The following is a 14085-nucleotide window of genomic DNA, read 5'->3' as shown; positions in this document are numbered from 1 at the left end:
TGTGGAGTAACGGTTAGCGCGTCTGGCCGCGAAACCAGGTGGCCCGGGTTCGACTCCCGGTCGGGACAAGTTATCTGGTTGAGGTTTTTTCCGGGGTTTTCACTCAACCCAAAATAAGCAAATGCTGGGTAACTTTCGGTGATGGACCCCGGACTCATTTCACCGGCATTATCACCATCTCATTCAGACGCTAAATAACCTAGCTGTTGATAAAGCGTCGTAAAATAACCTACTAAAATAAAAAAAAATACTGACAAAAAATTAAGAGTAAATGCTGGGTAAATTTTGGCGCTGGACCCTGGACTCATTTCGCTAGCATTATCACCTTCATCTCATTCAGACGCTAGATGTCCTTAGCAGTTGATAAAGCGTCGTAAAATAAGCAATAAAAATAAGTAAAAATAAAAATACTCCATGTAGCTTCTTTCACTACGGTAGGCCATATGAAAATTATGATTTTTCCAGCAATAAATTGTACTAAATTAATTTTCGATATAAATAAGCCGTTGAGGGCAAATCGCAATATAGAGAACGTAGAAGCTCCGCCCACGACCCCTTTCCACTTTTCCCCTACTAGCTCACCAGACACTCTACGTGATAGGAGAGTGTTGTGTCGAATGCACACTTCATGTGAGTGGGGATAACTTCCCCTACTGGCGTTCTCTATATTACGATTTATCCAATAAGCCTTTATCGAGGGGTCACTAGAGAACTCCGAGTGACGGAAGCAGTATACAAAAAGTATAATTTTCATATGTAGCATGACAGACGTCCCGTTGTTTTCCAGGAGGTCCGTTTGTCATTTTGTAAACCGTATGTGCTTTATGGTGGGTATTTTAATGAATGAGAGAATGGGAGGATACACATTAAAAGGCACTTGAAAACTCGTCTTTACATGGGAATTTAGGACTAACAAAAGCTGAATATGTGAGCTCCAAGCCTGTTGGCCATTTGTCTCACTCCGAATTCACTATCACACTGAAGTAATCTAAATAATTTAGGATATTTTAACCGATTTACGCTAATAAATACGTCACTACGTTGCGAACCATGTAGTGGCGGGTCACAAATATACAAAGTGTCTTAGGAGGAATGTAAAATACTTCAGGATAATGTAGTTTTGGTTAATCTACATCGATTTAACCTGATATACCTATGTCCGAAATGGAACGGTTGGAAAGTTATTGATGGGCGAACTTTTAAATGCAGACGTATTTCTACGTTACCTATAGAACACTGTGATAGAATACATGATTGAAAATGCTACATCTTGTACTGATCCAATAAGTTTATTTCATAATTAAGAATTGACTGATTGATTGGTTGATTGATTGATTGATTGATTGATTGATTGATTGATTGATTGATTGATTGATTGATTGATTGATTGTTTATTCAATACATGACCATATACATTGATGTACACGTCAACTACATAATAAAGAAGAAACACAATAAAATTTTAAAAACACTACAAATTAAAATACATTAAAATAAATAACATAATCAAGTAGTATTGCATATTGTCATAATTTGTAATTTAAAAATTATTTTATTGAATAAAAACTTTGTGCAGTTAAAATCTCTGTAACTTTCACTTTAAATTTTGTATAAGGTAATTTATTAAAAAAACATAATACCAGTGTAAGCAGGCGATTTTTCATATTTCACAAGTCTTATGATTTTTTTATTGAAAACAGATGTGCATTTCGTGTGTTATAATTATGATAATCTAAATTCTTATTGTATTTATTCTCATTCTGTTTCAAGAAAATTAGGCATTTGTAAATATAAATGGATGGAAATGTTAAAATTTTATATTGTTTACAATAAGGTTTGCATGAGTCAAAACTCTTTAATTTAAAAATGGATCGTAACTTATAATTCTTTTTTTGTGCAATAAATATCTTATTAGCGTTTGTAGAATTACCCCATAAGAAAACGGCATAACTGAGAAATGCATAAGCAAGTGAGTAGTAAATTGAAATCAATATTTTGGTGTTTAGTATATTTCTCAGTTGTAAAATAGCAAAATTAGCAGAACAAAGTTTTTTAGTAATAAAATCAGAATGGTCATTCCAAGTCAATAGATTATCCATAATTATGCCAAGGAATTTAGTACTCTGTAAGAAAATAAAATAATTACACAACACATATTACTAAGGTTGCCCTTCTTATGGATTCCATGAATTGTAAATTCATATCAGGTACTGGTATCGGTTCTCTTTCCGAACTCAATGAAACACTTGGTAGCTTGCCAGTTTCATATAACATTCGGTAAACACGGGAAAACATATAGCTAGATGGAACCCTTCGATTGCGAAAACGTCGTCTGTATTCCTCAACAGCAGCCAATGCATTCCCATCACAAAATCCATAAACAAAAAGCATGTCTGCATGTCTATGCCAATACACATTAAATGTAAAGTGAACGTGCATTCAAGTTACGTGTGTTGCGCTGGCATTCTGGTCCTCAGATGCTGGCGTGTGCAAAAGATCTGGCGTAATACTTCAAGTAAGCTTATAGTATACAGAACCGAAAGACGTTACAGTATTTCTCCCCTGAGTAGCGACCAACAGCAAAAAGTTGAATCTTGAGTATCCCGCCAAGCGAAAACGCTTCTTTAACTCGCCGTTTCTGTTGAAGTTACCATAAAATAATTTTAATTGTTTGACATTTCTTTAATTTACATTTGGAAATTGTTGAATTGTTGAAATTCCCCAAGTCTTTTTTTAACTTTATGCTCGACTGTGCCGAAATGTAGTAATTATACACCTGGTAGCAGCCCTTTAATGGATCTCATTAAAGTACACCTATTCATTAAAGTTCAGGTGTTCCACCAATCAGAAAATACCATTTTAGCAATATGAAAGCGCAAGTATCGATTATTCTCGGATATGCAATCGAAAGACAACTAGTTGTGTTACTATAATAATTAGCGTTAATTGTAAATAATATTCAAATAAATTCAATTTGTCATCTCGTTTTTCAATGTCTAATTCAATTTCAAGGTTATATCAAGATTAATGTTCATTTTACTCTCTAGATTATATCAAGGTCAATGTCGACATTTGTTTCTCGGGAAAAATCAATACTTTCGCGTCTGCGCACATCTCACAATTTACGAGGTATTGCACAAGGTCAGTTCCGCTCCTCAGTCAGATAAGAATAACACGAATACTTATGAATAATTTCAAGTTAGAAATATGGTCGAGCATAAAAAGTCATATGAAACGTGACTATGATGGTAATTAAGACGCTCGTATGAAAATTATGAAACTCACTTGCGCTCGTTTCATAAACATACTCGCGTCTTAATTACTACCATTATAGGCTCGTTACATAATGTACTATTATCTATCTGTATTTTTGCTTCTAATTATGTCAACAAATACTGAAAGAACACCAAGAAATAAACAATTTTCAATGTTCTTAAAATTATTGCCTCTTAGCCCTTTGTCTATCATGGTTTCCTCATGTCAAACAAAACATATCAGCCGTAATTATTTGTAAAACCAATAAAATTCGCAATTTTTAAACTAAGGTCATATCTTGAGAAATATGCAAAATAGGCCTATAACATACAAGACGAAAGTGTGAAATCTCTACGTTTGTAAACGCGTGTTAATTTTACAGAAGCAAGACTTGGTGAAACTGTCAACATGTAATGAAATTTTGTATTTAAAATTTTTGCCTTCGTTAATCTACACCAGCAGTGACGAAAATGTTATCGTGCGCCGAGCCACTGTGTAACCTGAAACATGCATAGCACCTATGGAGGAAGGCGGACACCCGAATGGGAAGTGAAGCAACTGTCTGACTTATTAACGGATTTTCATTTTCCCTACGTCAAGCACTTAAATATAATTTTATACAGTATAAGGTTGGAAACTAATGTTTAGTACGTGTAACGAAGAAAGAAATTAATTAGAAAACATAGTGCACATTTTCACAACCTAAAATTAACTGTCTTCAGAATGTCTTTGCGACAGAGTTTCAAAATCAGGAATTATGTCACTTACTGCCACTCGTAGTTGATCACGAAGGTAGGCCTCTTTGTCAATCGCGATCTAAATTTGGTTTTTATTATTTTCATTGTTGAAAATAATTTTTCACAAACGTAAGTTTTAGCGAACATGGCTTCAACAGAACAAGCGAAAAAACGAAGCTTCAGATATTTGTTTTTTGGCAAAGATTTGGAAGGTTCAACATTTGTCAAGTCCTTACATCTAGCCTACATTCAACATCACATTGTAAATCTGTGAGTTTGAATTGAAGATCTAACCGCATTATTCGTACATCTGCTGAAAAAGAATCGACGTACAGAGATGTTAATAATAATGATAATAATAATAATAATAATAATGATAATAATGATAATAATAATAATAATAATAATAATAATAATAATCCTTTTAATCTTTCATGAGTGACATATAATATAATGCCGTTTTATGTTAGACAACAGTTTTCATCGTAATACTTGTGAATAAATCATACATTTAATATTCTCATCATATTGACAGCAAAAAAAAAAAAAATGCGTCCTCCCATCCTACTTGAAACTTTCGTTTTTGTAGAGGTATAAGTTACGGTTTCGAGAGAGACATTGCGACGATACGCCACTTGCATATCAGAGACAAATACAAATGGAACGGAATTTGACTCCAGTGAGTAAGAGGGTGGGGATTGGTGGAGTTCGGAAGCAAGAGAAATGCACAGCTATCATTGTGAGCCACAATGTGCTCGCGTGTCGCCACGGCTGATCTACACTACATGTTACGAGCGTGAATTCGCTACTGACAAACAAGCTGTAATGATTTCATGTTTTGTTCACAACACGAATTCCTCGGCACGTTGTAAAGTTTAGTTGTCTTCGTAGAGTAAACCAATGAGCCTCGAATTGCTATTCAAACTGTACATTTTGTTTCCTTTAAATTTGAGAGGTGGCTAACTAACCGTTGCCGCAAAGCTCTGCCTGGCTTACAGTTCTGTTCATCTGTTAGAGAAGTAACTTTGTACGTAGTTTTATTTCAGTTCTCCCGGCTTGCAACTCCATATGAAAACAGAATATTATTATGTAAGGGTACGCTTACATACGAAACCGCTTGGCTGGACGCAACGCTTTGTTGTGGTAATAATCCTAACTTTCAAATGATAAGAATCACAAAAATTAGTAAAATCCGCGGTTTTCCAGTAACTTCTGAAATTAAGGTTCTCTTTCGTAAACATAGGAAACGTTTTGCAATAAATTTCATTTCAGTTTTCATTAACGCATCCGGTTTTGTGAATTTAATTATTTCACGAAGCCACTATTTTTTTTCAGCTACAATATTTTGCTTCAGGGAATTCCTTTGTTGCATAAAAATAACACACAATTCTAATCTAAAATAGAAGTAAGGTGGGTGCTCCTGTTATGGCCATGTTCCTGATATGGCCACCGCCCCCCCCCATTGTGATTAGTTAACCAAAAAATCCGCTACATTCAAGCAGCATCCAGTGAAAGGACATCCTGGTATGTCACTTGATCGTTTTCCATCCAGTCAGGTTGAGCAATATGGCGTCAGTTGCCTGTTTTGCGGTTTTCATGTGACCTTTTCTTGTTTTTCTCTGGTAAGTCTCCTTTGTTTTATGCATGTTTTTCAAATACTTGTTTCATGAAAACCATCGTACTCCATTCAGTTTTTAATGTTCTGTTGATTGGTGTTGTCGTTGATGGCGTATCTTTTACGAGTTGTTCATAATCAAACGACTTTCGTGAAAGCTTGCCTGCTCCTGATATGGCCATATCAAATGCACCATGGCCATATCAAGTTCATTTCACTTTTATTTTTTCACCTGACAAATTTACATGCCTTATAGCTGGGATTACGGAAAAGTTTTGTATTTTAAGAAAAACAACTTAATTCTTGATGGAAATACCTGTTTTGACTACACGTTTGAATTATAAAAAACATTATTAGCCTAAGTGTCATATTTATTCATTTTACACCAAAATTATTCAATTTTAGCACAAATGCGCTATCAAACTGAAAACAAACAAGATTTGTAGAACATGGAACAAGGGTGGCCATATGATGTTCACATGTTCCTGATAGGGCCACTAGGTAGACTTTTGAATTTGGGACTTTTTGGACAATTAAAGCTATTTTTATGGGGAAAGAAAATTGTTTTAAGAAAGTCCATTAGACTGAGAACGAGTAAGAAAAAAGTGGTTTACATTTTGTTTTAAAAATAGCACCTAGAAAAATTCTCAAACCTTAGCATGGCCATATCAGGGACACCTACCTTATAAATTGTGTACGAGGAGGGAAAATGAAGATTATAGCCCATTAATTAAAGCAATATCAACATAATTGAGCATCATATACGGCTTAAATGGAATGCACTACCAAACTGGCTAGGCCATCGGACGTGGTGTAAAACAGTGTTTCTCAATTGCCGGGCCATGAATTTATCATTTTACTTTTCTAAGCATTTATCAATTTATCAATTTGCCACAATACCTTGGAAAATTGAAGTTGCAAGTGAAGGAGCGGCGTTTGTTATCTCCACAGGAGGAAACCTGAAATTAGAAAAGAAGTTTCTATGAGACATAGCAGCAAAATTTCACACTAATTGTCACAATGTGAAATACGGTTGTACGGTTTCTGTGAACGAATACATTAATAAACTCAGCTAAACTGTCAATGCTTTCTATTTTTATAGAGTTTGTTGTTGTGATGTAATGAAACAAAAACTACACGAAACACACACAGGTATATGCCTCTGTGCTTGTGTGACGTATTAAATTCGTTCGTTTTCAACGACTCAGGCACGATTTAGGAGGTCTGGTAGATTCGCCATTTTCTCTCTAGGTGCGTTTACGAGTTTAATCGCACCTGAACATTTAGGGCCGTATTCATAGACATTCTTAGCGCAGGCTTCCGGTGGATGATCAGCGAACTAACGTTTTTCGTATTCATAAACCAGTATTAGCGATATATGATATGGTATGATGCGATATGATATGATATATGATATGATATATATGATATGATATATGATATGATATCATATGATATGATATGATATATGATATGATATGATATATGATATGATATGATATATGATATGATATGATATATGATATGATATGATATGATATGATATGATATGATATATGATATGATATATGATATGATATGATATGATATGATATGATATGATATATGATATGATATATGATATGATATATGATATGATATATGATATGATATATGATATGATATGATGTGATGTATGTATGTATGTATGTATTTATTTACACTGCAAGTGGGCAAGCACCCGGTGGCAGTGGTATATACAATATTAACAATACACAGTTAAAATGATAAGCAATACCCAATAAAATTTACAATACATAATAAAATTTACAACACATATACAATTTTATACACAATACAATAAGAATACACAATACAATTTAACACAATAATAATAAAACATAAAATAAAACACCTAATTTTACAACACAACCTACATAATTATGCATAGGTCCTACATAATTTTCAATAGTCTTTCACTTTACTCTCATCTCATTCCCTGTAGTGGCACTATGACGCATTTCACTGACACTTTAGCACACATTTCACTGACACTCTGTAACACATTTCACTGACACTATAGAACACATTTCATTGACGCTATAAATTATCACTGATCGGAACTGTTCACTGCACTGTAAAACCATAACTTCACTGACTCACCTCGCTTCACTGATACAATAGTTCAAATAAGTCAAATAATTGCATTCTTATGCATACTTATAAACAGAACTACATTTAAACTAAACATTTCTAGTCTAAGGCCCTCTTACACGCTATTTTTAAATAATTTACAATTCAAACCAAGGAAGTAAACTCGTCAGGCTAGATAAATACATGCCACCTTAAAAAATTAAATGTTGAATGTCACCTTAATTTTAATTTTCACTTTATACACAACTCTTTAAATTATTCTTGAATCTCCTTAAGGAAGGACAGCCCTCAAAGACCGCTGCAGGTAGGTCATTCCAATCATTTATAGTTCTATTTAAAAATGAGAATTTACCTACATCCGTTTTCTGTTTCCTACATTTGATTTTAAAATCATGATCGTTCCTACCATAGTACGTTGGCTTTTCTAACCGAGCCGTTATGTCTACCCATGCTTTCTGACCTAGATGTGCTCTATACAATGATGTTATTCTAGTTTTCCTACGTCTGTTTTCCAAAGTTTCCCATTTAAGTTCTTTTATCGTATCGTTCCCATCTTCTCTTTTACCTTTAACAAATTTAGCTGCCCTATACTGGATTCTTTCTAAGGAATTTATCTGATATATTCTATAGGGATCCCAACATGTAGTTCCGTATTCCATTAACGGTCGCACTAATGTTAGATATGCTATTTCCCTCGATTTGGGGCTAGCCTTTCTCAAGATTCTCATAATAAAGTGAAGTGCCCTCCATGCTTTGCCTGTAACATTATCAACATGCTCTCCCCAAGAAAGTTTGGAGTTTAAATACACTCCTAGGTATTTACAACATTGTTCTTGCGGAATTACAACACCACTGAATTCGTAATTAAGACTAGTTTCCTCTCGGGTTATATGTGATATATGATATGTGATATGTGATGTGATATATGATATGTGATATGTGATGTGATGTGATATATGATATGATAATGTTATGATATGATATAATATGATATGTGATATCATGTGATGTGATGTGATGTGATATATGATATATGATTATATAATATTATATATATGATATGATATGAGATATGATATGATTTTATTTTATTTTATTGGGCTACTTTACGACGCTTTATCAACATCTAGGTTATTTAGCGTCTGAATGAAATGAAGGTGATAATGCCGGTGAAATGAATTCGGGGTCCAGCACCGAAAGTTATCCAGCATTTGCTCATATTGGGTTGAGAGAAAACCCCGGAAGAAACCTCAACCAGGTAACTTGCCCCAACCGAGATTCGAACCCGAGCCAGATATGATATGATATATGATATGATATGATATGATATATGATATGATATGATATGATATGATATGATAATATGATATATGATATGATATATGATATTATGATATGATATATGATATATGATATTATGATATGATAATATGATATGATATATGATATATATGATATGATATATATGATATGATATGATAAATGATATGATTTGATTTGATATGATATGATATGATATATGATACGATACGATACGATACGATACGATATGATTATGCTATGAATTCTGTACAAGTAACCAGTCGATAGCCGGGCTAGTTTAGCACACACGTAGCGCGAGCTAGCGAAATGTCTAGTAACATTCAAAGATCGTTACATTGGCAAGATTAGGCCTGTACTGATCTCCTCGCCAGATCTCACCTTATGGATGAATAATTTTTTATGAAGGAGATGAAATGCCTGGTCTTTGAAACCCCGATAGATAGCTGTTCGCATAGCTGCAACGAATATTCCAGTTGCTAAGTTAGTGGCTTAGTTGCCTCATGAGCGGTGCCTTATTAGAATCACTTGTGACGTACAGACCTGTCTTCGGACAGTAAACAACAATAATAATATCTCATAAACCTATTACTATTTTCATTTCGTACAATATTCTGGTCAGGAGACATAATCATACACTTTGTTTTAAACCTACTTTCTCATTCTCGTGTAACTTCATCCCTCTTAGCCCCAAGTATTTTCCTAAGCACCTTATTCTCAAACACCCTTAACCTATGTTCCTCTATCAAAGTGAGAGTCCAAGTTTTACAACCATAAAGAACAACCGGTAATTTAACTGTTTTATAAATTCTAACTTTCAGATTTTTTGACAGCAGACTGGATGATAAAAGCTTCTCAACCGAATAATGACAGGCATTTCCCATATTTATTCTGTGTTTAATTTCCTCCCGAGTATCATTTATATTTGTTACTGTTGCTCCAAGATATTTGAACTTCTACACCTCTTCAAAAGATAAATTTCCAATTTTTATATTTCACTTAAAATGATTGTTTCAGATTTCTATAGAGCGGGTGTACACACAGATGATCATGTACAAAACTGAACTGAAATAGTCTATAAATTTATTCTTAAGTTTGAGCAACAAAATGTAGTAGGAACCGTAACATGATGAAAGGAAAAAAAAAACCTCACATTTTCTTCAAGCTTGTAATTGAAAACTATGATAATTGATAAATATCAGCCCTCCTGTGACTGTTTCATTCAGTTGTGGGTGTCGCGCTGTAGATGCTACTGGTTTACTGTCGTAATGACGAAGCGCACAGCTCTCATATTAAATTGCAATTACTAATTCTGATTATATTGATTAGCGAAATAACCGTGTAGTGCGCTCCTAGCAATGCATTAAACAATTGAAACACGAGTACATCATTACATGACTAAGTGCAGCAGTGATCAAATTATTATTCTTGTGACTTCATTGTAGTTATTTATTACTACCAGCTATTTATACGTTCGCTAATGTGGCTCAACACCGTTTCCTGATTACAGTCCTGTGGATCTGGGTTCGTTTTCCGAAAAAGAATGAACACTTATTATAACTAGACTTCGAAATTGAGGTCCCCGTGGGAGAGATACAGGTTAACTGACAGCGGAGTATTGAGCGGAGGTGGGGGGAACAGTTTAGGACTTGTTTACTTTTTCATCTGTCGGATCTGTCCTTTACGCTGTCTATCTAGGTCTGGTTTGACGTTTCGTACGTACTTGCACAGAAGCTGAGTCAATTTGGAGACCATGAAGTTACTGCGATGTCGGAAACGAAATTCAATTGGAAGAGATGTTTAAATGTACGTAACTTTATTTAACGAAAAAGAAAACCTTACAAAAAGAAATATATATATACAGGGATATCACTTTATTTTTACCAACATTTTTAACATTAACCTGGCTATACTCGGAAACACTGTTGCCCACTTCCATTACAGGAGTTTGATGTTACTAGTGCAATATGTAAACAAATCATTTTACTAGGTATAGGAGGAGAGAAAAGTAGTGTATCCATTTGTGTTGTAGGGAAATACGATATTACGATTTTCAGTTTGATCATCACTTTTACGGAATTTATCAAAATACAGTAGAGTAGTAACATTTTTTTTTCTTCAAAAACTCAACTTTTCAGGCGGCTATATTCTATGTATGTAATATATATTCCATATATGTAATGTCTACTTTATTTAGTATATTAATTATTGATGTTAACATACAATATAGAGAGTGCATTTAAATTGAGGGGGTCATAAGTAAAGGGCTGTAAGTACACTTAAGTTACTTTTGAGAAAATGGGATTTAAATATTTAAGCTTTCGTAAAATCGGTGAAATTTTTATTTGAATTTTAATGTGTGATGCGATTAAACTATCCCTTTGCAACTAAAATTATAGATACGTTTGCTTACACTGGATGCACTTAACTCATGTTATTACAAATGTCACTAGCATTCCTTTGCTTCGAAGCCACCTCAATTCAAAATAAGCTAATCTGAATTTTTAAACAAGTTGCTGAAAATGGTTGCCGTTCATTACAATGCAGGCTTCAATTCAGTACGCATATTATTAAAAACATTTTGAAACATATTCTCTGAAATTTAATTTATCGTTTCTTGAATATAATTTTTTAGTACGATATTATTAATATAGGTTCTTTCTTCTATAGAAAACGCAATCATATTTATGAAACACACTATACACTGCAGTGTTTACTTCACTGCTTGAAGACTTCGACTGCAACAGCGGCCGTAAGTTTGTGTGTCTCACGGGAGCAAGGACATTAGTGAAAGGGTGAGAGTGAAGTACATTCAGAAACTCAGGTACAATAAAAATGCAAGTAAAAATAAAATGATGTCCCTGTATATGTATATATATATATATATATATATATATATATATATATATATAATATATGAAACAAAATGCGTCACAATACAACTTTTATCCATTATTTTATTAAGACTGTATTGTGCTGGCAAAAAAATACAGTCTTAATAAAATAATGGATAAAAATTCATAATTACATGATTTTGAAGTACCTGTAATAAAAACTGTAATATTTAAATTTAAATTACAAAGAAAAGAAATATGTAGAATGCGCTATTTAAATTACTATCATATTTTTCAGTGATATTAGGTAAAGGTTGATAATATTGTGATATGAATAACATTGTGATAATTCTTTTTGAGAATTTATTACAATTTTACTGAGCGAGAGAAGGACTTGTTTTGTGCAGCAACTTGTCCACGAACATTCCCTTAATACGTTGACGCAAAAGACCCATCTTCCTCTCGTTCAGTAAAATTATAATAAATGTTCAAATAGAACTATCACAATATTATTCATATCACAATATTACCACCATTTACCCTACGTATTTAAATTATCTTATGATTAGCGATATGTAACTTCAATTCATTTTATTCTCACTTTACTCTTTTATTATCAACTTAATCTAGAAAACTTCCATTCTGACTTCTTACTCATATTAAATTCTTACTAAATATAATACTTGAGATTTTCATTTTATGTATAAAATTACTTTCCTTTGTTGGAAATGATATATTAAGCTACTTAATGCTCGATTCCTCTCTTCTCCGAACAGGAGGTTTACTCGTATTGGAGTTGGGTTCATATTAAATAGGACATATTGTTATCTTAAGATTAATATTAAAAGTAAGAATGTTTCCATTCGCCTTTCTTGATGACCCTATTCACCCTGACTGTCTTAGGGTGTAAAAGGTCGTGCAGTAGTTTGTTTAATTTCTAAGTATGCTAAATTGCTGTAGAGTTAATTCTAAAATACACAATAAAACTTTTAACTGAAACAACAGTAAATATGGGAAATGCCTGTTATTATTCAGTTCAGAAGCTTTGTCATCTAGTCTGCTGTCAAAAAATCTGAAAGTTAGAATTTATAAAACAGTTACATCACCGATTGTTCGTGTTTAGATGGCGCTATTCACGAAGGAGGAAGAAAGTATTGTTTTGTGTATGTGTTAGCTTATTGTGAATTGAGAAATAATATTTCTCTGTCAATAAAAAAAGCACAGTTCTTTGACAAAATTTAAGAATGTCGGTTGTGGTAACAGCTATTATAACAATGTTAATGTAACGTCCACATCACTTTAGACAGCTGAAGTGCAGAAAAAAATAGAATGGCGGAACGTATTCCAAAACCAAGACGCACGAAGGGCACTGTAGCACATAGGACACTAAATTATTTTGCATTGGGTGTTCTTGCTGTCGGGACAGTATATGGATTAATTTTTCACTATTCCAGTCCCGCCCAAACTCTCTTAGAATCTGTGAAGAAAGGGAAATTTGCTGCAACAGAAGAGGAACTGGATAGAAAGGGTTTTATGTCAGTAGTGTTAAAACAAAGAGGACAAACAATTGAGAAATTCATTGAAGAGAAAAAGGATATGGAATCACACTAATGTAGTAAAAAAAAAGGATTGTTCTGTATGATTGTGAAACTTGGACTCTCAATTTGAGAGCGGAACATAGGTTAAGGGAGTTTGAGAATAAGGTGCTTAGGAAAATATTTGGGGCTAAGAGGGATGAAGTTACAGGAGAATGGAGAAAGTTACACAACACAGAACTGCACGCATTGTATTCTTCACCTGACATAATTAGAAACATTAAATCCAGACGTTTGAGATGGGGAGAGCATGTAACACGTATGGGCGAATCCAGAAATGCATATAGAGTGTTAGTTGGGAGACCGGAGGGAAAGAGATCTTTGGGGAGGCCGAGACGTAGATGGGAAGATAATATTAAAATGGATGTGAGGGAGGTGGGATATGATGATAGAGATTGGATTAATCTTGCTCAGGATAGGGACCAATGGCGGGCTTATGTGAGGGCGGCAATGAACCTCCGGGTTCCTTAAAAGCCAGTAAGTAAGCAAGCTAAAACAACAGTCTTTCTGACGAAGTAAGTTATTACACTTTAGCTTTAGTGTTATTTTATGTGAGTTATTAGAGTAAATATGAATTTTGACCCTATTCGCCCTTG

The 14085-nt window shown here is 33.8% G+C and overlaps 1 protein-coding gene across 1 annotated transcript in view; it reads right to left on the bottom strand.

Annotated features, from left to right (window-relative positions):
* LOC138697712 (neuropeptide F receptor-like) overlaps nt 1-14085 on the bottom strand; it is a 469909-nt gene that overhangs the window by 251410 nt on the left and 204414 nt on the right. Inside the window, exon 2 of the mRNA XM_069823191.1 lies at nt 6508-6566. The gene's annotated coding sequence lies outside the window, so the exon portion shown is untranslated. The remainder of the gene's footprint in view (nt 1-6507; nt 6567-14085) is intronic.

This window comes from Periplaneta americana, chromosome 4, assembly GCF_040183065.1.
Source record: "Periplaneta americana isolate PAMFEO1 chromosome 4, P.americana_PAMFEO1_priV1, whole genome shotgun sequence".
Classification (NCBI taxonomy): domain Eukaryota; kingdom Metazoa; phylum Arthropoda; class Insecta; order Blattodea; family Blattidae; genus Periplaneta; species Periplaneta americana.
This window is presented reverse-complemented; position numbering and strand designations above follow the sequence as displayed.